Source organism: Sminthopsis crassicaudata, chromosome X, assembly GCF_048593235.1.
Source record: "Sminthopsis crassicaudata isolate SCR6 chromosome X, ASM4859323v1, whole genome shotgun sequence".
Lineage (NCBI taxonomy): Eukaryota > Metazoa > Chordata > Mammalia > Dasyuromorphia > Dasyuridae > Sminthopsis > Sminthopsis crassicaudata.
Genome location: NC_133623.1, coordinates 18,098,066 through 18,123,163, shown reverse-complemented (window position 1 = coordinate 18,123,163; position 25,098 = coordinate 18,098,066). Strand labels below are relative to the sequence as shown.

Sequence of the window (25,098 nt, the reverse complement as noted above, 5' to 3'; positions counted from 1 at the left end):
ATTCATTTAAATTATATTCTGAGTTTCACTGATATATAATTGGGCAAAATAACCTCTAATACTTGTTTTAATTTTACCTTTATTGGTGATATATCCATTTACCTTTTTCATTTTTGATAACAGTAATTTCAATTTCTTCTTTCTTTTAATAAAATTAACCATTTTTTTTTCATAAAACCAGCTCCTAGTTTTATTTCTTAATTCAATGATTTTAACACTCAGTTTTTATGGATCTCTCCTTTGAATTTGAAGATTTCCTTTTTAGTGTTATATTGGGTATTTTAAATTTGTATTTTTTTTTAGTTTTTTAAGTTGCATTTTTGATTCATCTGTCTCTTCTTTATTCCATTTATTCATAAATTTATCTGTCTTTATTTATTGAGTATTGCTTTGGTTGCATCTTACATATTTTGTTTTTTTGTCCCATTGTTGTCATTCTCTTTAATGAAAATATTGATTATTTCTATGATTTCTTCTTTAATCTATTCATTCTTTAGGATTAGATTAGTGAATTTCCAATTACTTTAGAATCTTTGCTTCCATGGACTTTTGGTGCTTGTAATTTCATTGTATTGTGGTCTGAAAGAGGTACATTTAATATTTCAGCTTTTAGCATTAGGTTGTCAGGTTTTTATGTTTTAATAATGCTGTCATATATAAGTGATAAAAAGATACATCCATTTCTGTTCCCATTCAGTTTTCTCCAGATGTGTATCATTTATCTCTTTTAACTTCTTGCTGATTTATTTTATGGTTAGATTTCTCTAGGTTGAAGAAGGGAAAGTTGAGGCCCCCACAAGTATAGCTTTACTATTTATATTATACTATTATATCTTGTAACTCATTTAACTTTTAAGAATTTGTATACTATACCACTTGGTACATATATCTTTAGTACTGATATTAATTAATTGTTTATGGTGCCTTTTAGTAAAATGTAGTTTTCCTGCTTATCCCTTTCAATAAGTTCTATTTTTGTTTTTGCTTTGTCTGAGATCATGATTCCCACCCCTGCCTTTTTTTTACGTCAGTTGAAATATAACAGATTTGCTCTAGTCCTTTATTTTAACTGTGTGTGTGTCTCTCTTTCATGTTTCTTTAAAAAAAAAAAAACATTATTCAATTCTGGTTTCTATTCCATTTTCCTATCCTCTTCTGTTTTATAAGTTACTCCATCTCATTCACATTCACAATTATGATTGCTACCTTCATTTCCATCTATCCTGTTTTCTTCTCTTTTTCCCTTCTTTTTTTTATCCTGCCCCCCCTATAAAGTCTGTTTTGCTTCTGACTGCTGCCTTCTTTTATCTTCCCTGTATTTTAACAACACTCCTTTTTTCTTATCCCCTTCCCCTTCAACTTCCCTGTTGGGAAGATAGATTTGTATAACCAATTAGATGAATATATATGGATATATATATGTGTGTATATGTATGCATATGTATATATAATTTCCTCCACCACTATAAAAATTCTTTCTTGAGTGTATCAATTACATGAGATAATTTTCCCCATCTTCTTTTCTCTTTTCCCTTCTTCCCATCTTCCTCTCTCTTCTCCCTTCTCCCTTCTCCCCATTCATTCTTGTTTCTAGCCTAGCCATTAAAAAAAACCGTCTCAACATAATTGACTAACTCCTGCTCCATTCTTCTATGTTGAATCTTTTAGCTTCTCTAATAATGACAAAATTCTTAGAAGTTACACATATCAATTTCCAATATAGAAAGGTAAAGTTTAATTTTATTGACTCCTTTATGATTTCTCTTTTGTGTTTACCTCTTTATGCTTCTCTTGAGTCTTTTGTTTGAAAGTCATTCTTTTGATTCAACTTTGGTCTTCTTATCAGTAATGCCTGGAAGTCCCCTATTTTGTTAAATATCCATTTTTTAGGGAAAGATAATACTCATTTTTGTTGGCTAGGTTATTCTTGATTGTAAGTCTAGTCTATTTGCCTTTAGCTTTCTAAAGCCTTTTGCTTCTTTAATGTAATAGCTGTTAAATTTTGTGTAATCCTGATTGTGACTTAATGATATTTGAATGATTTCTCTCTAACTACTTAATATATTTTTTTGCCTTTGTATGTTTTTTTAACAACTTAATGTTGGATTCTAATTTCTAAATTATTCTGCTATCCTCTTCCAATTTTATGAGTGAGTTAATCCTATTCCTATTCACCTTTATGATTGTCAACTATATATTTCCCAACATGTAATTTCTCAATTGTGTTCAACTCTTTTTGACTCCATTTGGGGTTTTCTTGGCAAAGATCCTAGAATGGTTTGCCATTTCTTTCTTTAGCTCATACAGATGAGGAAACTGAGGTGAGCAAGGTAAAATGATTTGCTCAAGTCACACAGGTAGGAATGTCTGAGGCTAGGTATAAACTCAACAAAGCAAATCTTCCTGACTCTAGGCTCCTGACACTGAGCCGCCTAGCTAACCCTCCCTACTATTCATTTTGTACTCTTTTTTTTCCTGTTTTCTCTTTAGGGGAGTCTGTTTTGCTTCTGACCACTGCCTGCCTCCCTTAATCTAACCTTCCTCTTTTCTCTACTCCCTTATTCAACTTCTTTCTCTCCTACTTTCCTATTGAGGAAGAGGAAATACTGAATTCTGTGTGTATGTATTTTCTTATTTTCTAAAACCAGTTCATATGAGAGTGAGTTTCGCATATTGCCTGTGCAGACCCATTACCCTCTTTGTTATATAAATTCTTCCATGTATACTCCATTTATTTAAAATTATTTTCCCCATTCTTCCTCTAGTTTTCCCCTCTCTCAGCCAATTTTTTAACTCACTATCCATTCTTCTTTTTTGATAATCCCAATGTAACAGAATCACACAAGCCTTCTCTCTAATCAAAATCCCTTTGAGACCCCTGCTTTTGGTAAAAATCTAAGTGTCTATATGTATCATCTTCCCATACAAGAATGTAAAACATTTAACCTTATTTAATCCCTTATGATTTCTTTTTTTATGTTTACCTTTTGTGCTTCTCTTGAGACCTATTTTTGAATGTCAGATTTTGTATTAATCCCTGTTCTTTTCATCAGGAATACTTTGAAAGACTTTTCTTTCATTAAAAACCTGTTTTTTCCCCTCACTGATTATACTCAGTTTTGCTAGGCCCATTTTTCTTGAATGTCATCTTAACTCTCTTGCTTTCCAGAATATCATATTACAAGCTCTTTGCGTCTTTAAATTTATGGCTGCTGGATCATGTGTAAACCTTACTGTGTCTTCAGATACTTCAATTCTTTTTTTATTGCCGTTTGTACTGTCTTTTTATTTCCTTGGAGCTCTAGATTTTTGATATAATATTTCTGGGAGTTTTCATTTGGGGGGTTTCTTTCAGAAAGTATCTGGTGGATTCTTTCAATTTCTACTTGACCCTCTGTTCATAAGATATGTGAATATTTTAATTTATAATTTCTTGAAATATTTTGTTTTATTTTTTTTTGTTCATGCCTTTCAGTAATCCAATGATTCTTAAAGTGTCTCTCCTTGTTCTATTTTTTCCATGGAATATTTCACATTTTCTTAGTTTTTTCAGTCTTTTGACTTTGTCTTGTTTTTTGATGTCTCATGGAACCATTAGCTTCCATTGGGCCAATTTTAATGTTCAAGAAGTTATTTTCTTCAAAAACTTTTGTGCCTATTTTTAAGCTATCAATTTCCCTTTCGTGGCTTTCTTCCCTATTTCCTTTCCCTATTCTCTCCTCTTCTGATCTTCTTTAGTTTTTAAAATCATTTTTAGTTTTTTCTTTAATTCTTGTTTTAACTTCTTTAGGAATTCTTATTTTGTTTATGTCCCTGTTGTATTTTTCTTTGAGCCTTTGCTTGTAGATGTTTTTCAGTCTTTTTCTTTTTCTATATTTGTATCTTAAGCTTCCCTCTTTTTGTATAGTGTTTATATTTGTATCCTTTTTTATTTATGTTTTCATTCATCTAGTCTACTTCCAGAATTTGGAATTTATTTTAGTTCCAGACTCTGCACACTTCTTGTGGGGGTCTGGACTCAGCCTCTATTTGTCTCCTGGACGACTGTACAGATTCATTAAATGTTATGGATAATTTTGTTGTATATAATATTCTTGACTACAGTCCTAATTCTTTTGATTGTCGATATTTATGATTCCAGGACCCATGGTCTTTTATTGTTGCTTCTAAGTCCTGTTCAATTCTAATTATAGCTCCAGCATATTTGAATTGTTTTCTTGTTTCTTGCAAAATTTTCCTTTTGATTTGGGGTTCTTAAATTTGGCAATAATATCCCAATGAGTTTTCCACAAAGGATGTCTTTGAGGTGCTGATCAGTGGATTTTTTTCTATTTTTACTTTCCCCTTATGTTCCCCAATTTTCTTGGATTATTTCTCGCATTATTTTGTCAAGGTTCTTTTTTTGATCACAGCTTTCAAGTAGTCCAGTTATTTTTATGTTTTCTCTTCTTCCTCTGTTCTCCAGATCTCTTTTTTATAAGATGTTTCACATTCTATTTTTTTATTCTTTATATTCTGTTTTATTATTCCTTGATCCCTCATAGCTTCACTCACTTCCCCTTGCCCAGTCCTAATTTTCAAAGAATTATTTTCTTCTTTCAAAATCTATATCTCCTTTTCTCACAATCTTCTTGTTTTTCTTGGATTTTTTTTTTTTAGTTTTTTTCTCAATGTCTCTCATTTTATATTTAAAGTGCTTTTTGAGTTCTCTAAATTCTCTCTGGGCAGAGAACCATTTAATATTCCTTTGGGCCAGGAAAAGCCTTTTTAAAAAATTTCATTGTCCTCCTCTGGCTTTACAGATTCAGACCAGCTCCTCTCTGGCATATAGTATCACTTTGTGCTCCTAGGATCAGAGCTACCCACAAAGTTATCTGTGCTTCCCCAAACTCATTCATAGTCAGCCCCAGCTAGATCCATAATTCACGCTTATTCCTGTCCACCTTGGATCCATGACCCAGAACTTGGTAGTGGACAAGAGAAATTCTAGATGGTACCAGTTCTTGCACGAGTTCAGAAATGCTTTATAATCTTTTTCTCCCTTGGTGGTTTGCCTTGGCCCTTTTTCCATCCCTGGTTATGAATGTCCACAGACATCTCTCTCCATCTTTCTAAACTAGACCCTGGATTGAAATATGATTTATTGTGACTTGACTTTTTCAATGAAAATTCTGTCTCCTACATTCTATAGATATTTGTTAAGAAAGTGTGAGTCAGGAGAAAGAGATAGACTCTAATGCTTCCTTCTACTTTTTGATTTCATCCTAGAATGCTTTCCACTGTACTCCCAACTGCCTTCTGCCTCTGAATAGTTGTGTCTCCTCCTGCCATGGGCACTATACAGTTCTTTCTCATCTATCTTCATGGAGGAAGGAAGATGGATAATTTCTAGTGTGATTAAAATGTTCATACTTTCAGTACTTGTCAGAACTGTTTTATGTTGACACTCTACAAATGCAATGACATCGACAAACCTGGAACAAAGAATTCCTTAAGCGAGTTATTGAATGGCTTAAAATCACCCTTTATGCTAACCCTGTTCAGCGAAGAGCCATTGAATATATTTGTGTGCGCTCAATGTGTAATGTGTACTTATTCCTTTGGCAGATTTGTTTCTTCATTAAGTATTTATGCTGGAAGGGCCCTCGCAATATGTAGGGCATATACTCTTGATGTAAATTGGCCTAGAAATATAACAGGTTAAGTAATCACATCTTTTATCATAGATTACATTCTCTGGCTTGTTACTGACTTGCTGGCATGCAAATATGTGAGCCCACCTAACTGTGGATATTTGTCAACTATATTTGTATTACTAGTTTACCTCTGATTTTATTGGAGAAATAATAATAATTCAAAATCAGTTAGCCATAAAGAATGTTAAAGTTCATGTTGAATTTAATCAATAGCGCATCAAAGCCCTGTGGAAGCATTATCTGGGTATTAAATGGAGATACAGACTAAGGCCGGCAGAGGGGGAGGTAGAAATCACATAATTCTGAGACCACCAGTAAATACCAATTTAATTGTTGGATCTTCAAATAACAAATCCTTATCCAGTAACTAATAAATAAACATGATGCTGGAAGAACTGAGTATTCTTCTGATCCTTGGTTTCCATCACTTGTACATTTAACCAGTTGACAAACTTGAGTGTTTCATAACTGTCATTTCCTTTCTACTAACTTGGCTAGGAACCTCATTCAGGTCCCTATTATCTCTTGTCTCACATCTTGGAGTAGGCTTCTAATGGGTCTCACTTCCTCAACTCTAGTCTATTCCAGTACACTCTTGTTCAACTGCCAAAGTTGTGTTTTTCTAACCCAGATCTGACCATCTGTTTCATGTAACCTTTAGGGTCAGTTACAAATTCAACCTGTTTGATCTTGAGTAGGACTCCAGCCAATCACTTCTGGTTTATGACATATTACCATCCTTTATATACTATGCAGTTCAGTATCTCCCACCTCAGAGCTTTTACCCAGGCCATCTTCTGGCCCTGGAACATGCACTCTTCTCTTGTCAGCCTTATAGAATCTGTTATTTCCTTGAAATCTCAGCTCAAATGGCACCTTCTCCATGAGGTGAATTCTGTTGCCCCAGCTGCTCATGTCCCGCTTTAATCACCCTAATATGTACACACATACAGAGAGATATAGAGATAAATAGTATTCCTTTTTTTTTTCTTCTGAGAGAATGTGAAGTTCTTGAGGACAAGATCTACTTCATTTTCCCCACTGTATTTTCAGGGCCCGGTACATAGTAGATGATTAATAAATGCTTATTAATAGATAGATAGATTTCATTCAAGTTATGCGATGCCAACTAGGTGGTGCTGCAGTGGAGAAAGAGTTCAAATGCATCCTCACATACTTAACTAGCTGTGTGACCCTGGGCAAGTCATTCTACCTTGTTTTCCTGTTTGCTCAATTGTAGAGTGGGGATAATAATAACACCTACCTCTTCAGGCTCTTGTGAGAATTCACTGAGGTAATATTTGTAAAGTACTTAACACAGTTCCTAGTAAGCACTATCTAAATTGTGTTATATATTACTGTTATCTTATAACAATACAGTAAAATCTAATACATTATTGCTATAATGTATTGTTAATATCGTATATCATTGTTACCCATAGTGGTTCTGAGAGTACCAATATCAGTGAGAACAGAATTGCTGAGTTTTGAAGTCATTAAAAAGAAGGATGTAGGAAGAAAAGATGAGAAGGATACATTTTCCCTGGAATTTAGAAATTTAGCACTAATTAGCACATTGATCTTAGCTTTAAAATAAAAGATTTTATTTTTGTGTACTTATTTCAATTTAATGCCCTTGCCATTAGAGTCATAATAAAATAATCAAAATAACCATTTACCACGTTTGCAGTACCAAAGGCCTGTCCCACCAAACATAGCATGAGTCCTAGGGCTGACTGTAAAATTTGCCCTTCCAGCATTGCCTGAAGGCCAGACACCTTGATCTCTGATGGTCACAAAGAGAAACACAGCTGAAAAGTCAGTCTTTGTTGATGTACCTTCTCCTGCTGAGAAATGCCACTAGAGTCCATGATCACCAATGCTTTCATAAGTACTTCCTGGGATAAGAGGCTTATTCCAAAGCTCTGTCCATCTTACATGTTTCATAATTGCCCAGAGTGAAGGGAATATATGCAAAGGTGGAATAAAAAATGACCTGGGCATCCAGAATATCTAGGTTCAAGGATGAAATGATAACGTTAGTAACATGCTTTATAAATTCTCAAGCTCCATGTGTTAAAGTGCTGGCTATGATTATTATGATTCCGGTCCTGCCTCTGACACATATTGTGCCATTCTCTGCTCCACCTAAATGTCATTTGGAGTATCATCTTCAGTTCTGGGCATAGTCATTTGGGAAGGGCATTGATTAACTGGAAAAGATCCAGAGGGGGTCAATAAGTTTCAGGAATAACCTTAAGTGCATGTTATATAATGATTACTTGAGAAGTAGTGGGGAATTATTAGGCTGGGGAAGAGGAGATTCGGGGTATATTATTGGTATCCTCAAGTATTTGAAGGGCTGTTGCTAAAAGAAGATAGTGTGTTTTCCCCCCATTGGAGGTCTTCGGGCAGAAGTTGGAGGAGTACTGCTGGGATTTCTTAGCATGGGGATTCTTTTTCAGGTATGGGTTGGAGTAAATGGTCCTTGAAATGCTTTCCCAGGTAGAAAATCAGTGATTTTGTGATCATAGATCTTGTGAAGATGGAAGAGTTGGGAGGAGGTGGAGAGAGAGGGTAAAGAGGTCTGTATAGCAGTCATGCAAACTAGGTGTGCAACTCAAGTTGACTAATGGACGATCAAGCTCTTAATCAAAATTCTAAAACCAAAATAGAAATGGAAGCTGGTTGGGAGGGGCAGAATTGAAAACATTTTGATCTGTCCAGGATATTAATGACCTGAGAAGGAAGTTACTGGGCTCACTGAAAAGGAAGAGGTCAATCCTAGATAACTGGGAGGTAACTTGTTGGTATGTGTCCTCAGTAATCTCAGGTGGGAGTCCAAGAAAAAGTGTGCAAAAGGTCTTTCTGGCCTTTTAAAGTTGGTTTTCTTTGGCCTATGTCAATGAGATGCAAGAGAAGAATTCAAAGGAATGGGCACTGTAGACAACTTATCTCTGCAAAGGTATACTTGAAACAATTAGAGAAAATAGTATAATATAGTCAAATACTACACTATAACATACTGCTACAAGAAGTATATAATATATTACAATATAACATCCTGTAGTATGAGATACTACAAGATATTTAAGTATGGCAAGAGTCAACAGAAGAAAGAGCTTAGGAAAGGCTTCTAGAGCAAGTGTTGAGTATACCTTGGATAAGAAGAAAGCTTGGGATAGGGTGATATGTGTGCCAGAGACAGAAAGGAGCCGCCCTGATTTCTAGGGAGACAGTGGCTACTAGGAAGTAATGGGAGGTGATGTTGGCCTATGTAATGTTCTCTTATTCACTTTTCTTGGAATCTCTGGGAGCAGCCTGGGAGCAGTCCAGTAATCACCACAAGAACAGCCAGGTGTTAAAGTCCAAATCCTTTATTATCTCTTTCAAAGTCTTATCTCCTTTCCTGGGGCCCAGTTAACTTTCTTAGAGGCCTACCTCTCTCCTTGGTTCCAAGAGCTTGAGCTCCTGCCTGTCTTCTCTGCCCTCTGAATCTCTCTGAATGAATCCTGGCTGAGGTTCCTAGCTTATATGCTCTACACTGAGTAGAAACCACTCATTATATCACCAGGGGACCATTATTTGTTGTAAGACTGAATCAGTCGTAATGAACCATGCTAAACTAGATAACCATTTGTCTCCTCACTTCCACTTAGTACCTTGTAAGCATCCTTGTTTCAAGTTCAGAGTTCTGGCCCATAACATATACCTAAGGAAATTGCTTAGAATTATGACAGGCACATACTTGGCAGCATGTAAATCTAGTAATTACTAATAGAGAGAGTGTTTGCCATGGTGAGTAGACATAGTAGGTGCTATAAAATGATAGCTATGAATTTTAAATTGTGTATAATGCTTGCATCAGTGATTAAAACATAATAGGGGCTATAAAGACTAGCTCTTATTATAAAAATCTGGAATTTTTTTTTTGTAAATTTACTGGCACATAGTAGTTGTTAGCAAAGTATTACTATTAATAAATGGACATTAGGGGGCAGCTAGGTGGTTCAGTGGATAGATAGAGCACCAGCCCTGAATTCAGGAGGACCCGAGTTCAAATCTGGTCTCAGACACTTAACACTTCCTAGCTGTGTGACCCTGGGCAAGTCACTTAACCCCAGCCTGGGGGGGGGGGGGAAATAAATGGACATTGCTTAGAATAATGGTTGGCACATAATACGTACCATAAATCCTAGCCATGATCAGTAAAAGTATAGTGTCTTGTACAGTGACCTTCATACAGCAGGTGGTGTAATTGCAAACTCTTTTTATGAATTTTTATGAGTTCCTTTCTACAACGACTGACAAATAGTAGGTACAATAAATGATATTTATTATTATTAATAAATATGCAGCTGTTGGTACAATGATTGTCACTCAGTAGGCACTATTTAAATGTAATCCATTATTTATATATGGAAATACCTTGGAACAGTGAAAGGCACATATTTGGCAACATGTAAAACACAGCTATTACTGATATAGTCTTTTTCACATGGGGAATGGCACATAGTAGGTGCTATAAAATGGTAGCTATGATTACTACATTGTGTATAATGCTTGGATCAAGGAATGAAACATAATAGAGATGTTAAGTGCTAGCTCTTACTGTCAATATCTGGAAAGTTTAACCAGAAGATCATTGTACACTTCAGTGATGTATGAAGATGTATTCTGATGGAAGTGGATATCTTCAACATAAAGAAGATCCAACGAAGGAACACTGGGAAGTGAATGTAAATTGTTAGCACTACTGTCTATCTACCCAGGTTACTTATACCTTCGGAATCTAATGCTTATTGTACAACAAGAAAATGGTATTTACACACATATATTGTATCTGGGTTATATTGTAACACATGTAAAATGTATGGGATTGCCTGTCATCGGGTGAGGGAGTGGAGGGAGGGGGGATAATTTGGAAAAATGAATACAAGGGATAATATTATAAAAAAAATTACTCATGCATATATACTGTGGAAAAAATTCTAAATAAAAAAAATATCTGGAAAGTTTTTTTTCAAAATGACTGGCACATACTAGGTGTGATCATTGCAATCTGTTACTGTTAATAAATGTACATAGAGTAGGACAATTATTGGCACATAGTAGATGCCATAAATCTCAGGTATGATCAATAAATGGAAAGTGCTTTGCACAGTGACTGGCTCACAGCGGGTGGTATAAATGCTAACACGTTTTATGAGTTTCTGTGTATTCCCTTCTACAATTACTAGTACATAGTAGGTACCATAAATGGTAGTTATTATTATTAATAAATATGCAGCCTTTAGCATAATGACTGTCACACAGTAGGCAGTATTTAAATGTAAGCCATTATTTATATATGGAAATTCTTTGGAACATTGAAAGGCACGTCTTTGGCAGGATATAGATACTAGGTATGATGAATGTAGAGAGAGTGTTTCACGTGGTGCCTTTCATATACTAGGTGGTATCAAATTCTAGTTCTGATTATTCTTTTCTGTATCATACTTGGCACAATCACTGGAAATAATGGCTGCAAATGCTGGATATTTGTATCACCACATTTTAAAAGTCTCAAACGGTGAATGGCTCACAGCAAGTGGTATAAAGGCAAATTGTTTCTATGAATGTCTCTAAATTCCCTTCTACACTGACCGTAAATAGTAGGAACCCTACATGATAGTATTATTAGTAATCAATATCGAGCCCGGAGCACATTGCATGCCACAGGGTAGGCAGGATGTCAATGCTAGCTCTTATTGATCTAGGGAAAGTCTTGATGACAGGGACAGGCACAAAGGTGGCAATATGTAAATACCAGATATTGGAATACTTAGTGTTTCACATGCTTCCTGGCACATAGGAGGAAGGATAAATTGCTAGTTGGAGGAGTAAGTTGTGTATAATGAGCTGAAGAGTGACTGGAAAATAATAAAGGGGGTTATTGCTATGGACCACAGCTGGGTGAAAGGGCGGGTCAGTTTGGCAAGAGCCTCAGCAGCTGGGCATTGTGACAGTTGAGTGAGCTGGGGGGCAGCCTTTTGTGACGCAGTGTTGCTTATGGACTGGGAATGAAATAAAAAAGAGGCAGGGAGAGGTCAGAAAACGCAGAGGCCTCTCGGTAGTGAGGTAAGGGAACACAACTGACCTTCTGTGAAGAGGTGAGAGAACAGCAGCTGCTGCTCTGTGGAGACTTCAGATAGAGGCAACTGCCTCTCAGTCTCCTTGCATCATCATCATCACCATCTTCTCAAAGGAAGAGATCCATTCTCCAGGCCGGTGTTAGGCCTCCAGCAGCCACTGGTAAGAAGCTCCAGAATCACAACAGCAGTTTTTAAAGGATAGCTATTCTATTGTGGAATATTATTGTTCTGTAAGAAATGACCAGCAGGATGATTTCAGAGAGGCCTGGAGAGACTTACAGGAACTGATGCTGAGTGAAATAAGCAGAACCAGGAGATCATTGTACACTTCAACAACAATACTGTATGATGATCAATTCTGATGGACAGGGCCCTCTCCAACAATGAGATGGACCAAATCAGTTCCAATAGAGCAGTAATGAACTTAACCAGCCACACCCAGAGAAAGAACTCTGGGAGATGACTATGAACCACTACATAGAATTCCCAATCCCTCTATTTTTGTCCACCTGCATTTTGGATTTCCTTCACAGGCTAATTGTGCACTATTTCAAAGTCCGATTCTTCTTGTGCAGCAAAACAACTGTTTGGTAATGTATATATGTTTATATATATTGTATTTAATTGGGAAAAAAAGGATAGCTATTCTTTATCTATGGAAAGTGCTTAAAATAGTGACAAGCACACATTGGGAAGTATGTAAAGACTAGCTATTGGAGTATAGAGAGAGTGTTTCACATGGTGACTGGCACACAGTAGGTGGTATCATATGCTAGGGGTGAGTAGTCATTTCTGGACAATACTTGCAAGAGTAACTGGAAAGTCATAGGGGCTATAGGCTAGCTCTTCTTATTAATATCAGGAAAGATGTAAAATGAATGGCACAGGATGTGGTATAATTGGAAACTGTGACTATTACTAAATGAACATTGAGTAAGACAATGACTGGCACCTAGTAGGTGCCATCAGTCCCAGGTATGATCAATACATGTAACGTGCTTTGCACAGTGACTGGCTCCCAGCAGGTGGTACAAATGCTAACAGTTTTTATGAATTTCTGTCCATTTATTACTATAGTGACTGGTACTTAGTAGGTACCATAAATGCTAGTTATTATGATGAATCCATGTACAGGCCTTAGTACTGTGACTTTCAAACAATAGTCAGTATGTCAATGTGAGATTGGAGTTACCTGTCATGTTCTTTGTTTGTTTCCTGGGGTTCTTTGTGGCCGCCTTCCTTTCACTTCAGTGATGGCCAGAAGAGTAGCCAGGGGTTAACGTCCAAATCCTTTATTATCTCCTTGCTGGGGCTGGGCAGTTTTGTGGAGGGCCTCTCAGTCTGGGCTTGGTCATAGTGGAGAAACTGAGGAGGAGAGCCTGCCAACAAGGTGACGTGCGATGGGATGGAGGAATTGAAGTCCAAGGGCTTGTGTTCCAGCCTCCACCTTCTTTTGGCTCGTCTTCTCTGCTCTCTGAATCTGTCCAAGTGAATCCTGGCTAAGGCGGGTAACATATCCTCTACACTGAGTAGAAACCACTCATTCTATCCCTAAGGGACCCTTATTGGTTGTAAGATTAAATCAGTCGTAATGAACCACACTAAACTAGATAACCATTGTCTCCTCACTTCCACTTACTACCTTGTAAGGATCCTTGTTTCAAGTTCAGAGTTCTGGCCCATAACCGGCCCAGAAATGTGAAGACAAATGAGAGAGGATTGATGTTGTTTCTGGAGTCTGGACTGATCCTGTCTGTGCTAGAGTCATTAGAAAATTGTAACCTGAAGAAAGTCCCTAGGGGAAAAAAAAAGACTGAATTTACAGTTGGAGAACATGCATTCAAAGCCCTGACACTCCCTGTGTCCTTGGGGAAGTGATCAAATATTTCTGAGCTTTAGTTTCCTATACATAAAATAAGGGAAAAGGCACCGTGGAAAGAGTACTGGGCTTGGAGTCAGAACGTCCTCTTCCTGAGCTCAAATCTTGACTCAAACAATCACTAACTGTGTGACTTTGGGCAAGTTGCTTAACCCCATGTGCTTCAATTTCCTCACCAGTAAAATGAACTAGAGAAGCAAATGACAAACCACTCCGGGGTCTTCTTTGTTAAGGAAAACCCAGATAGGGTCGTGAAGCATCGGACACGACTGAAATGACCGACCCACAAAAACAACCTGGACTTTTACAAGCTTTCCAGACTCTCTGAGTCTCTGAATAAACAATAGAGGATTCATTAGAGGAACTCTCCTGCTGATGAGAAGCCTGGTTGACATTAGGTCTCATAAAGTAATAATGAAGTCACACTGGAGTGATGTGTTCATCCTGGCCATCAGCAGGTCCCAAGGTATGTCCGTGACAGTGTCTTCTTAAGCAAATAGTCTGCTGGGGGAATTTCTCTAACCCAGTTGGTTCCGATACAATTCTAAGGAATCTTTAAAAACAACATGGCAAAAAGAACCAATTTCAAATGAAACCCAATCTGGAAAAGAAAAGACACATCCTGGCCATGTAATTATCTGAGGATTTCCTGAGTGTTTGTTGATTTCTGGCTTGCTTGCTGCTCTTGCTTTTCAGACGGTGGTAAGGACTGTATTTCCCGCTTCTCAGATGTCAGCCACAGCTGCTCATCTCCTAGTAGCCCTTGGGAAGCTAGGAGTGCTGTTTTGGCCGATGGCTGATATTGCTCTTCCTACTGAATGATGCTGGGACTCAAAGACAGTGACGGATTCGTCTCCTCCTTTCTCTCAGTGAATATACAAACACTGCTGTCTTATTCCCCCCTGTCCCTTCTGAGCACTTCACATATTTTCTTTGGTCCCTCTTCTCATCTCATTTTTTTGGTCTCAGCATCGACTTGGCTGATGAATTCCCTCTGCACACCTCCCACAGAAAAATGACATTGAGAGAGCTCCAGGTACTTCCTTTTTATAACAAACTTAACAAACAGTAATCAAAAAAGGGTGGAAGAAGAATTTCCAAATAATAGAATTGAAAGGCATTGTGCATGAAAGTGCAGGTAGCAGTTATGTAAAGTTGAAGTGATTTATCATTTTTCTCAATGTGCCCTTTATAAGGGATTGTGTAGAGAGCAAGGGGTTGGATTTGGACTCTGAAGATGTTGACTTGAATCTCGGCTCTGCTCTTTATAACCTGTGCAACCTTGGACAAGGCCCTTTACCCCTCAATGAATCAGTTGGTCTGCATGACTCTAAGGTTCTTTCCACCTTGGGAGCGATGATTCTATGACCTTTGAACTCCATTTTGTTTCACATATTCTAATCGAGGATTAGCCCATTAGAACTAGATCCAATTCTGGAGCTAGATTGGAGAGAAGCAGGAAGATTAAAACCGAGAAATGAGTAAAATACGTTTTGTACCGTGAGCCTTTAGGGAGCCACTGTGTGTGTGGTGTTCTCTCCACTGACTCCAGCATGCCAAATGATAGGAATATATTAAGATACATTTCAGTTATCATAATTTACCAGATTATTAAGACAAAATAGAAGATATGTCAAGAGCAGATATGCTCACATTTTGCTATTAGAAGAATTCCCAATGAAACTTCCCAGTGATCAAGGATAAACACATTATATTATATATGATATAATTAATGAATTCCCAAATGTGCATGAGAGAAAGCAATTACAATGTGCAGGAAATACCAGTGAAATATGTTTATTCAAAATAGGCATTTTGGTCAAAGCCTGAATTTAAAACAATCGTGGAAGCAAAATATGGCAATAGTGGTTAGCTTTCCTAACCCAAGGGGCTAAGCTAGTGCCAATGTACTGGCCTTTGGGTTGGCTATCACACAACCCTTGTTCAGCTGCTCGACAGGTCAGAAAGAAAGGAGGAAAAGAAGGGAAGATGGAAAATGCACTTAGTAAGCACCTATCATGTGACAGCTACTGTGCTGAGCAATATCCAAATATGATCTCATTTTATCCTCACAAAATCCCTGGGAGGTAGGTGTTATAATTATCTCCATTTTACACATGAGGAAACTGAGGCAGACAGGTGCCCAGTGTTACACAGTCATAGTAATAAGTATCTGAGGCTAGATTTAATTCAGGCCCATCTCTTTATTCAGCACTAAGCTGCCTCTTGGCCACTTCTGTCATCTCTTTAATGACTTGGACTACTGTGGTCTACTGTAGGATGAATCCGGACTGAGTTCCAAGCCAAAGACAACCTTCCCAAGTCAGGGAACATCCAAGACAGAACAAAGCAACCCTCAGATCCAATATCACTGTGTAATGACTTAGCTGACCCCTTGACCCAGCTTCTCAAACTCATTCCTTGCCCCTGCAGAGTTCAGATAGAGCTCTGTTCCTCCATTATTTGACAGGTCCTTATGGCAGGTGACAGGATCAGGTTGTCTGGCTGATTCTTGGCATATATAATCCTTCCTAAATTTGTCCAGGGGGACTAAACAATCAGAGGATCTTGCTGCAAAACTAAAACCTTGGCACTGGATTCTTCTTCCCGGAAAATAAAGAAAGCAGCAAGAGTAAACCTGCTGCTTCCATTTCCACATTGCCCATTCCCTTCTCAAACCATTGCAGTCAGGCTTCCCCCTCATCAGTGGATTCAGAGCTGTCCCTAGGAAGGCCACTATTCATGGGAGGCAGAAAGTCTGATTGATCACCTTTGGGAACCACACAAAGCCAACTCCCATCACCATGAACAAATGGTGGTCATCTTTACAAGTTTAAGATGTGGCCATCCAGGAAGTAGTCAGTGAAGTTTCTTGAGATCCAGCATAGACTCTTTTTGTTAGTCCTTGTGCACTCTGAGCTGAATGCCCATGACGTTTAAGCACACTTTTTTAAAAAATAATTTAATTTTTATTTTCCATTCTTATTATTATAACTTTTTATTGACGAAACACATGCATGGGGAATTTTTCAGTAATGACCCTTGCAAAAACTTCTGTTTCACCTTTTCTCCTCCTTCCCTCCACCTCCTCCCCTAGGTGGCAGGTAGTCCCATACATCTTAAACATGTTAAAATATATGTTAAATCCAATATATGTATACATATTTATACTTTTCTTGCTGCACCAGAAAGATCGGATTTAGAAAGAAGATAAAAATAACCTGAGAAGGAAAAACAAAAATGCAAGCAAACATTAACAGAAAGAGTGGACATGTTAGGTTGTGGTCCATACTCATTTCCCATTGTTCTTTCTCTGGGTGTGGCTGGTTCTCTTCATTACTGATCAGTTGGAACTGATTTGGATCCTCTCGTTGTTGAAGAGGGCCATGTCCATCAGAATTGTTATTGCTCTGTATAATGATCTCCTGGTCCTGCTCACTTCACTCAGCATCACTTCATGTAAGTCTCTCCAGGCCTTTCTGAAATCATCCTGCTGGTCATTTCTTACAGAGCAATAATATTCCTTAATATTCATATACCATAATTTACCCAACCATTCTCCAATGGATGGGTATTGATTCATTTTCCAGTTTCTGGCCACTACAAAAAGGGCTGCCACAAACATTCTTGCACATACAGGTCCCTTTCCCTTCTTTAGTATTTCTTTGGGATACAAACCCAGTAGCAGCACTGCTGGGTCAAAGGGTATGCACAGTTTGATAACTTTTTGAGCATAGTTCCAAATTTTAAGCACACTTTTAAAAAGTATTTGACAGTGATGATGGTGTTAGAAAAAAGTCTGCTTCAATGAATTGCATATTTTCTTTTCCAAATCCTTTGTATATGGATGGATAGAATTTATCTGGATTGGTTCTTATGGTCTCCACTCATCAAAACAGGTCCAAGTAGATAGAAACCAAAGATTTTTGATACTTGTTGAAAAATTCATAAGGTAATAAATTCGATAGGATATCTATTAGATATCTATTAGAATCATCCAGGTGGGGTGTTCTTTTTTATATTTTTATTTTTTATTAAAGCTTTTTATTTTCAGGGCAGCAAGGTGGTGCAGTGGATAGAGCACCAGCCCTGAAGTCAGGAGGACCTGAGTTCAAATGTGATCTGAGACACTCAATGCTTCTTAGCTGTGTAACCCTGAGCAATTGCCTCAGAAAAAAAAAAGCTTTTTATTTTTAAAACATGCATAGATAATTTTCAGCATACACCCTTGGAAAACTTGGGTTCCAAATTTTTTCCCTCTTTTCCCCCATTTCCATCCCCTAGAAGGCAAATAATTCAGTGTACGTTAAAGATGTGCAGTTCTTCCGTGCATATTTCCACAATTATCATGCTGCACAAGCAAAATCAGATCAAATAGGAAAAAATGAGAAAGAAAACAAAATGCAAGCATACCACAACAAAAAAAAGCAAAAACACTCTGTTGTGATCCACATTTAGGACCCACAGTCCTCTCACTGAGTGCAGATGACTCTCTCCATCAAAAGTCTATTGGAACTGGCCTGAATCACCTCATTGCTGAAGAGAGCCACATCCATCAGAATTGGTCATCGCATAGTCTTGTTATTGCCATGTACAGTGGCTCCTGGTCCTGCTCATTTCCCTCAGCATCAGTTGATGTAAGTCTCTCCAGGATTGTCTGAAATTGTCCTGCTGGTCATTTCTTACAGAGCGAAAATATTCCATAACATCCACATGCCATAACTTATTCAGCCATTCCCCAACTGATGGTCAGCCACTCAGTTTCCAGTTCCTTATCATGACAAAAAGGGCTACCACAAACCAAAAAAAAAAAAGTTTTTTTTAAATAGTATTTATTAAAACTAGGAACTTTTTTGTGCAACTTACCACTTATCTGAAATCTCTACATTTCTCCTCTCTGTAAACAATCTGCAAATCTTCCATTTGGATGTCTTACAAAGCAGAAGATCATGGGCAATGGATCCATCCCATCATTCTCCCATATTTGGTGTATGTTTTAATGAGGGTGTTGGTTGATCAGCTGTATTCATTTTTTAATAATGCGGTTGCTAAGTTAATTATTTATAGGGCTGAGAAAACTCATATGTGCTCTTCCTGGATTGTTTTGAATGATCTAGACAGTTTCTTCTGTAATTAAACCAAATTCACTTTAGGGCCAATGGCATCCTTCAAAGAAGTACCCAGCAGAATGAGGAGATTCCAAATTGGAAAAGGTCTGCTGACAAATAAATGATATCAATAATTTGGGCTTCTAGAAAACCTAAATGAATTCAGAGCATCTTTGAGAGGGCCTGGTTCAGAATCTGGGGGTGCCCCCATCCATGCTTACTGGATAGCAAATTACTTTAAGTGAAGAATTACCAAGCGTTTCCATCTCCAGAATTTAAAGACATTCCAAAGCCTAATGTCATTGCTGTTTATCCTTCATTTTTGAAGATTAGTGACATTGCTAGTGATGACTTGTATGTAAATTGAATTTAAGTGAGGCAGAATTGCACAGAATCAACAATCAAAGGAGACAAATCTTTATTGACGGGAACCATGTGTGGAATCCATCAGGGGAGAGGTGGAATTGTCCAGCTTTCAAGTTCTTCATCCATTTACTGGGCCTCAGGCTGTCTTAAATATGGTGGGTGGAGCTAAGGGGCTGGGCCTATAATTAGGTTGAGTTTTTCTAGGAGTAGCAGAAGGACACACCTGAAATGTGGATTATGAATCGGGATCCTCAGCTACAAGGAAGGAGAGATTGAGACCACAAAGCAGAGACTGACCCACGTTCATGGCCCATTCATGCTGAGGAACAGAAGAACATCAAAGATTAGGATACCAGACGCCACTTCTGGAGAATGATGGACATGTGTAGATGTGGGCTCTGAAGCGCTATTGTTTTTAGCTCTTAAAAGACCAAATGTCACTTCATTTAATTGCTAAGTAATTGAATCACCTCAGTTATTATGATGTCCAAAATAATTGGATTCACAGTTTATGGCTTGCTGATACCAGTGGTGTTAAGAAGTGAGGCAGAGTGATGGATCTGGAGGTAGAATACCTGAGTTCATAGACAGGCTTTGCCACTTACTCTTTGTATGATGTTGTGATAGGCACTAAATTGTACTGGTCCTCAGTTTCCTTTTCTGAAAAAAAATGAGTTTTTAGAATCCTGCCAAGCTTTAAATCTGTTTCTCAGATCCTGGGAAATAACTTGCTAAATTGTTCATCTTTGCTCAGCACAGTGACAGGCCTGTGGATGGACAGACCACTAAGCTGTAGAGACCCAATCACCATTCCAACTAATAAGTTGCAATCACAAGAGCTCACTTAGAATCGGTTAATTTACCTTGGCAAGCCCAGAATGCTGTCCTTAATTCCACCTGCATCAGTGATTTTCTACTGACTGTGTAAGCTGGAAAAGAACCCATTTGTTTCTCCAATTGTTTTGCCCTAAATATCAGTAGTGTCATTGAATAGTGAAGTTATTAATAGATGGCCAAGATGCTGCCCAGATGTGCCCACACGTGGATTTCCCTCTGTTTGGCAAAGTATTTTGTGGCATTAAGCATACAAGGGCCAAGAAGCCAGGCTACAGCCATTTTTTCCAAATGGGAAATGGGTGTGTGTTTTCCCGACACTGAGGCAAGTAATGATTCCCAGCCATTGCCACCGCTAGTTTGTCCAAATGACAGAATGTGTGCCATGTCACAGGAAAGTGATTTTAAAGACAACTTTTGTTTAAGGTGAAAACGAAAGTAGAGAAAAATAAAAAGCAGCCTGAACAGTAAGGTAAAGCATTGCCACCCATCCCATGACATCGCTCCTCCACCTGACAAAAAGATGATTTGCTGTGATATAGCCACAGCCTAAGGGAGAGAAACTGAAGTATTGTGTATCTCTTCTATATAAAATGAAGAAGGAATTTGAAATTATATGAGAGAATTCACTTTAGTGTTCATATCCTTTGATCCACAGATCCTGGTACTGGGCACAAGGAGGACTAATGGAAAGTTCCATTATACACACAATTATAATAGGCATTCTTTGTAGGAGCAAACAATGGGAAACAAAGGGAATGTGTTCCACTTCGGGTGTTGCCCAACAATGAGGCAGAAATGTGATGGCATAGTATTGTATTATAAAAAAGTGAATATAGGGAATTCAGAGAAACTTGGGAAGATCTGAATGAACTGTAACCCTAAGGCACATTGGTAAAATCAGGAATACAACACACATGATGATGACAATAATAAAAACAGAAAGAACACTAAGATGAAGTTGAAGATTCTCATTGTAATGACCAGTCTTGCTGGGAAGAGAGATCAGGAAATGAACCTCCTTCTCTCACTTGGAGAGATTGGGTAATATGGATGGAAGATGTATTACCTAAGAGATGAGCCAACGCCTCTCATGTGGGTTTGCCCGATCTAATTTTGTTGTTACAAGGGAAGGCTCAGTAAGAGGTGCCGCAGTCACAGATATATTTAGAAATTACTGTGATTAAAACCAAAACCAATGTGTATAAGTGAAACTGTAATTGAAAAACAATCAGAGGAAGTAATCTTTCTTGGATATCTTCTTTGAGACAATGGAATACAGAAATGAATAAAGCATTTGGGTCTCTTCAGAATTTGGGGAAGTAAATTTCCATTCCTATGCCTTCTTGGATCTACTTTAGTGTCTTTGCCTAAGGCGACAACAGCCTTGCTTCTGATGTATTTAAGGAGAGTGACTCGCTTTCTCTTTCGTTTCTCTTTTCTAATGCAATACTTCTATCCTCTTCTTCTTGGTGGATGGTTTGTATGTTGGCTCAGAGTCACACATATACCTCCAAATTTACACATGCATGTCTTAGTTCCCATTTTCCTTATTTCCTCAGGCTAGAGAAATCAGTCCCCTGGCAGGGAAATCGAAGTTCTCCAGGGAAACCAGGTAAGTGCACATTTTCTTCTGGATCTACATTTCTGTTTTTGTCTCCCTAATTGGAATATTGCAGTGGTTATTGGCAAGAATGCTTCATAGAGGGAACTGCTCTTTTGTCTGTTTTTCTCTTTATTCTGTTCGTTGAAGAATGTAAGCATGACTCTATTTAACACGGGGATGGGAACAAGATTTGATTTGATTTTCTCTCTCTGAAGGGTCTAGGAGTCTAGCTGTGTAGCCCCTGCACCCCTTTATAATTGGAGAGGGTGAGAGAACAGGAAAGTCTAGGGGGGTCTGGCTAATCTTATTGTTTCTACCACAGGGCTCAGGATTACACATAATGCCATTTTCTCTGATCGTGGTAGCAATTGGTAGAGGTATAGTAAAATCACAAAACATAACTCAGGGCCCAGTATTCTGAAAAAATATTTGGTGCAGACTTGAGCTTGGGATATTTTTGGTCTTCCTCTCAAATTCAAAACAAAAACAAAAACAAAAATTCCACACATGTGAGCACGGAACTTTTTCATGACCTAGGTATGTATGATGTAGCCTCTAGATTCTCATTAGCTGTTTCTGGAATTCTGTTTTTACCTCTAGATTTTTAAGATGGCTGATCTGAGATACTCTTAGACAACCTCCAGGGCAGCTTGTGACATAAACACCTCTTTAGTGTTCACGGAGGGTCACTGAAAGCAACCTTTGCCACCAAGACTAAAAAACCCTCTGCTACTAGCCTTGTCACTGACTTTATATTCATACTATTTGCATCACTTAATATGCCTAGCATTTATGCACTCTATGATTGGATCATCTTGAAACAATGATTTTTGTTATTCTTAGAAAAAGAACAGTTAGCTATCAAAGCCATCTGAAGGCACTAGTGTGTGAAGTTAATCTCTTAGCATCTATTATTGTAACAGAGAGCGAGCGAGCAGGGGCCCTTGTCTCAAAATAGGCTGACGAAGTGGGCAGTGGACACAGTTATTGTTCTGTATGCCCGTATCTTCCCTCTCCTGCTACACTATTAGCTCCTGGAGAGGAGGCTTTAAATCTCTCACAGCCCCTTAGGTCACAGGAAGATAGGACTTAGTGCTGAGAAGGACCTTTGAAATTATCATTTCACCCATTCTTCCCTTCTTTTATGGACAGTCTAAATCAAATGCTTAAAATCATAGAAATAGCAAAAGAGCTGCCCTTCAAATGCAAGTCTTTTGATTCTCAAGTTCTGCCCATTGTATGATACACATGACCCCAGGAACAGTAATGATCATGGAACCATGGTGACTCCGAATAGGAAGGGACTTTCGGAACCATTTCACTCAACTGAGACTTGAACTTGAGTTTCTCTTCCCTCCCCAAAATGCTGACTGTTGATCATATGGCCTCTGCTTGAAGATCTCCAGTGAAAGAGCACCACGTGAAGGGGCTTTTCTTACTGGTAGATAGCTCTGTGTATTTAAACTTTGATTGACAATCATCTGGTCTCTCTATATACAACTCCAATTCATTTGTGTTCTTGGTTACAAAGTCATACTTGTTGACTTGTTACAAAGGAACGCCCAAGGATAACAAAGCCTGGAGAAATGCCAGCTCCTCTGGTTGTGAAAGGTGAGAAGCCCAGAACATTTGAGTATCCAACACTGGCATCTCTGGACGCACTTTTCCTACACCTCTCCTGCTTCATGGGCATGGCATCTCCTTTGTTGGGAGGACAAAGGCTGACAAAAGATCTGGTGTTATAAACTTTGTCTTCTGCCCTATTTTCCCATGGGGCTTATTCCTCAGGTGACCTTTGGCTTTCTGCTACCTGTGGATGACTAGAGCCTCCCAACATGCTGTCCCTTTCACCTTCTCTTCCCTCATCCTTCATCAAAAGGTCCTTGTCCATGTTCTAATTGCATGTCCCAATGCCCTCCTCTTTCCAAGATGGTGCTGTGTTACCAGAGCAAACTTCCACTCCTACCCCTCTCCAACCAAGTAGCACGTATCAACCTGATCAGGTTTTGGTGGGACTGTACCTTTGTTGAAAGAAGTGCCTTGAACTTGGGCTTTCTGGGCACTGGACTGGGTGTGAGGGGACGTAGTTAGGGGTAGGCAAGCCCTTAACGGTGTTCTTCAGCCAAGGGGCAGACCAGTTAGGACAAGTGTATAGGATCCCTCATTAGTTGTTCCCTGGGATGTTGGGGACACATGACTCGTGTTGGGAGTGCTATAAGAAGATGTTAGGCTGAGGAACTAACTGCCACATTCTAACCCCCTCCTGTGAGCATCTCTGCGTAGGCACATGAGGAGGGGCTAGCTGAAACCCAGAGAAGCAGCTGCCAGCTTGGGGAAGAGTCTAATCCACTCTGGCCCATCTATCTTCTCCGAGTTCACCCATTGTCTACAGTAAGTAAAAATGCATTCACTATTGTTCAAGGGGGGAAAATAGAAACCAGTCGCTCCTGTTCTGAAAATGATCGATTCTTATCTTGTGTGTGAAAGAGTTGCCATTGGTTTATACATTTAGATAGCCACAGTCAAAACTATTACAAGCATAATGAACATTTGAAATATACCACTATCATTTTAGTCTGTTCGGAACTTGGGTGTTAATATGGTTCTTTTTGCCTTTTCACTAACCGCATAGTAGATTTAGAGATGCAATTTTCAGATTGCCAAAGTCCATTAACCTGATGTCTATTTAACGTATGGAATTGTACCTTTGAGGGTAAAACAGAGCATAAAAGAGGTTAAAACAGTTAGCCAAAACATCGGATTAATTGCTTAGCATATACACAGAGAGCACCCAGAGAATGTACCATATCTGAATTATTAGGAGACTTAGATATTTGTAGAATTTCCATTGGAAACACAGAAAGTGTAAAGGATGTGAAACATTACAACCACTAAAGATTGATCTCTGTTCAGTGCTGGAACTACAGCCCTGTCATGGAAGCTTCCATTTTGTCTCCTTGCCTAGCTATGAGGCAGTGCTGCGGCGTGAGTAATGAGCAGGAAAGTACCCTCAATTAAGCCATGTTATGCCATGATCAAAAAAGATTCATTTTTTTAACAGATCAAAAAAGGTTAATATGCTCTCTTGTGTTTACATATACAATACATCAGGTTATCCTTCCCTTGTCCCCCTCTGCTTGCCCAGACTCTCTTCCTTCTACAAAGGTCTCCCTCTTTTTTCTTGTTTCTAAATGATCTCTGTTATGTTTTTATGTCTTGAAAGGCACTGGTCAAAGAGAGGGATGGACTATTGTAGTGTGGGTCACTTAGGTCAAAGTTTCTTAAACTGTGGGTCTTGACCCCATATGGGGTTGTGTAACTGAATCTGGGGGGCCATGCAATTATGATTTATTAGCAGTTAATGGTTGATTCGTATACCTATTTTATATCCCTATATAACCAGGGTCATGTAAAAACTTCTCACTCAGGTGAAAAGGAGATATGAGAGGAAACAACTGAAGAAGCCCTGATTTAG

The 25,098-nt window shown here is 38.4% G+C and overlaps 1 long non-coding RNA gene across 1 annotated transcript in view; it reads left to right on the top strand.

Annotated features, from left to right (window-relative positions):
• LOC141548286 (uncharacterized) overlaps positions 1-21,633 on the top strand; it is a 370,078-nt gene extending 348,445 nt beyond the window's left edge. Inside the window, exon 9 of the long non-coding RNA XR_012483881.1 lies at positions 21,580-21,633. This is a non-coding gene — a long non-coding RNA (uncharacterized LOC141548286). The remainder of the gene's footprint in view (positions 1-21,579) is intronic.
• Positions 21,634-25,098: the final 3,465 nt, after the last annotated feature.